Source organism: Limulus polyphemus, unplaced genomic scaffold (assembly GCF_000517525.1).
Source record: "Limulus polyphemus unplaced genomic scaffold, Limulus_polyphemus-2.1.2 Scaffold218, whole genome shotgun sequence".
Taxonomy (NCBI): Eukaryota; Metazoa; Arthropoda; class Merostomata; order Xiphosura; family Limulidae; genus Limulus; species Limulus polyphemus.
Genome location: NW_013665828.1, coordinates 393,487 through 397,575, shown reverse-complemented (window position 1 = coordinate 397,575; position 4,089 = coordinate 393,487). Strand labels below are relative to the sequence as shown.

Below are 4,089 nucleotides of genomic sequence, written 5' to 3'. Positions count from 1 at the left end.
CGACCCACAGATTGCGAGTCGAGCACCCTAACCACCTGGTCAACTAAAAAATGACATGAAAGACATATGTTTTCGAGATTTCGTTTTGAATGACACAGCTTCTTAAATAAGCCTATTTTCTGGATATGATTTTGAAAAAGTCTTGAAAGATGATCATGTTCTTTGCTAAAAAAGTGCTGCTATCGAGTTTGCTGAAAGCTTTGGCTTTATTTTATATAGCCCGTTCCTACCGAGCTTGTCGGTGCCACTTTCCATTGGTACTGTCAGATGATCGAAGTATAAACTGGTCTAAGAATAACTAATCAATACTTTCAGGTCTTCCTACTGTACTGAGTGATAACACAAAATTATAAGTAACCAGACTGAGCTGCCTTGCGTAATTGGAATTGATTATTTTCGAAGACCAAAATAACTGTATTTCATCTGCTATTATGGAAGTAAATGCATAATACTCAGCTTTTAGTTTTTCTATATTTGTTTGTATATTTTAATAATTCTTTGGTAAAGCTACTCAAGGATTTGATGCACTAGCCGTATCGAATTTAGAAGTGACGGACTAGAGGGAAGGCAGCTATTTAATACCAACCACTGCCAACTCTGTGATACTATCATTAAATAGTGGGATTGACCGTTATGTTATAATACTCCAACGGCTGAAATGACGAGCAGGTTCGACGATAGGATTCAAACCTGCGACCCACAGGTTGCCAGTCGAACGTCTTAACCAAGTCATGCCAGGCCTTTTTGCGTAAAAATCCCTCATACATACCAATGAGCCACCTGAGGGAGGAGAGGCTGTTATAGCGAAGTTTATATTAACTTAGAATATTATAATAAGGTAGTGATTTACCTTCAAAAACGCAGGGGAACGAAAATGTCTTACAAGTTTAAGCGATCGCGAGATTGTATAATAATCAAAATTTTATTTTCCTGACACAAACAAATGGGGACGCTATCTCCAGTGGATCAGAAGATATAATAGATCACCCTTATCTTTAATGGATGAATTTCACAAAACCAATCTTAATATTTATGTTTATTTCGAACGTCCTACACATTGCGTGTACATACATAAAATCAACCAATTCATGGAATGTAAAAATATTACTATCCCACCTCTTATAAGACCTAATTCTACCTTCGAGTGTACACCACACCGTGTATTAGATTTTGTTGGTAACAATATATATATATGAGTTTTTTGGCTTGCCTGTAAACTCTCTTCTCAGTATAAAAACATGTTTGCTACTCACGTCCAAGGCCTGTTCGTAGTCGAGAAACCAGTTTGAGTTTGTTTCCTCATGTGGAAAATAATATTTTATGTTAACATGAATATATCTTTTCCCAAAGCACACCAGCTATAGATTAACAATCGTTCAACGTAGCGTACTTGGGGGCGTAGCCAGAACTACATAGTATGTGTGTGTGTGGCGTCTTTAACAAAAAAATGTGGACCTTTTCTTCTACACAGAAAATTTAAGTTATTTACATGAAATTCAAGTGTTATTTTTTAAAATCAGAATATGTTAGACCTTTCAGGGTTTTTTTGGAATACAATGGTAGTCATTCGACACCCTCTCCTCTAGTTACGCACCTGGAGTAACTACTAGCGCTGTAAAGTACTATACCATAGAAAAAATACTATTCAACAATACTTTATTTGTAGCCCAAGCTTGCTATGAAATGATGTTATGCTCTTCTCTCTTTTCCGGGGCAATTAAAGTAGCTTTTGTTTTTGAGATCAGTAAGTTACATCTTCTAGTAATGTCCCCCAGTATTTGAGGTGCTGAGTAAAATTAATACGGTTAACTAAATTAGAATTGAAAAACGGATGTTACTGGCGAAAACAATATTGTTTGAGTAGTATTTAAACCTATTGTTTAGAATTGAAAAACGGATGTTATTGGCGAAAACAATATTGTTTGAGTAGTATTTAAACCTATTGTTTAGAAGTGAAAAACGGATGTTATTGGCGAAAACAATATTGTTTGAGTAGTATTTAAACCTATTGTTTAGAATTGAAAAACGGATGTTATTGGCGAAAGCAATATTGCTTACGTAGTATTTAAATCTATTGTTTACTGTAGTTTAAAGACAATAGGATACCACTGTCAACTACGAAATTTTTAAAGAACAAGTGAAACAACCTAAAACTACAACTGAATGCAGTATTTAATACTTATGGGGTTTTTGAGTTCTTAATAACTCACCATGGCGAATTAAAAAGGACTTAAAAACTCCATAAACGTTACATAAAAATCACAATTATAAGAGGTGTGCTGACCCAAGCTGTGCTGATAAGCCTGGAATAGGCGAGACTGCTGTCCATAGCAGAAAGTGCGGCCAGTCATGGAATACGTTAGGCCTAGTCATCACACATTATTTTTTTACTTTTTTAACTTTTGGTTAAAAAGGAAATCTGCAATACTCTTCCTAAAAATATGTTTGAACAATATTATTGCTTCTTGAAATATTAAGTTAACTATAAGTGGTTTTATGGAAGTCTCTTGATAATCGTATATTATTGTCTTTTATACGCTCATACGTCATGAAGACTAACTCCTGTTGTACCGAAAGATATAAACGTGAATTTGTCAACCACAAACAACTTCCAGCACTTTTTAAAAAAAAGTTTTATAAGGAAGTATGGGAATAGGAAGTAAGAATTTCAGCTATCTAGTGAACGTTCGTGAACTGTAGAACGTGAAATACGTAATATTAAACATTATTAGATTTCTTAACATTCTTGGAAGAAGCTGCGCCTCAAACAGTTTTGAAACGTAACAGGAATTATGAATATTTCACAATTTAAAAAAATAAAAAATTGCCAAGGTTGAGAAAAAGCTGTGAAATAGAGTAGAGAAGATGAGAATGTTGATCACCATGTCTTGATCTGTCTGATCATGTCATCAAATGATCTGGGAGGAATCACAAATTTTAACAATCTAATTTTAAGATACTTTTATTTAACAACATACGGAGGTGATTTTGAAAAGATTCTTTTCTGTTTGACGTTTTTATCTATAGAAAGAAGTATATTGAAAATATTCTTAAATATTCCTGAATTAAGGAAAGTCTTTAATGTGGTAACCGGTAAGAAAAATAAAAAAACGTTGAAAATAATGATATCAGTAATAATTCAAATCGGGGCACAAATGAAACTGAGAAAAAAAAAAGCACCATAAATGATGCAAAGTGTGAAAAACAAAATTAATAGACCAACGTAAAAATCATAAACATGCATTGTTTTATTTTTGTTTCGGGATGAAAAAAAAATGATACTTTTTTTTCGATTTGGCACTATTACTGGTGCTTTTATTACCGGGATCCATGGTAACTTGAATTGTTGAAAGGATTTTCATTAACTGTTAGGGAGCTTAACCCTTTAGCTAATTTAGGTTACTATATAAAGTCTATTCTAATTCAGTTAAATACGTCGTAATTGTTTTATACGTTTATAAAGGAAAACCTCCTTTCTGAAAACATTATAATAGTATACTCTACTTATTAAAACGTTAAAAACGTGAACAACGTTTCCTCAGGTTAACATGGCTTCATGACTACAATGATTCACGATGACGCCAAGTTAACATGGAGGAACGTGGTTCATGTTTTTACTTTGTAACTTTGTTTTGTTTCTATTGTCATACCTGACAGAGTACTTTCTAAAATTTCTCATAGCACACACAACCATAACGCTTCTAGTTCAATGCAAAAATATATGTACCGACTCAAACTAGCATGAATATATCTGAAACTAAAAAAAAATAAAACTTTCAAACACCCATCTAATCATTTGACATAATACTTTCTTATGATGTGAAAAGCCCATAACGCTATAATTGTACTTCGTATCTGTTAATTAATAGAAAAGACTACGCTGTTACACAATTTGTAATTTCCTCTAAACTCAGAAAATTCATTACGTAGGTGTTAACTTACATATTCTTAAATTATACATATTACAGAACTTAGGTATTAATGGCTTTATATTTAAGATAAATATACATTGAAAATATTATGTTTTAATGTGAACTCCCTCGTGTCGGTATGTTTAGTTCTAATTAAGCACAAAGCTACACAATGGGC

The 4,089-nt window shown here is 33.0% G+C and overlaps 1 protein-coding gene across 2 annotated transcripts in view; it reads right to left on the bottom strand.

Moving 5' to 3' along the window:
- LOC106478505 overlaps nt 1-4,089 on the bottom strand; it is a 105,478-nt gene that overhangs the window by 18,460 nt on the left and 82,929 nt on the right. The window lies entirely within an intron of this gene.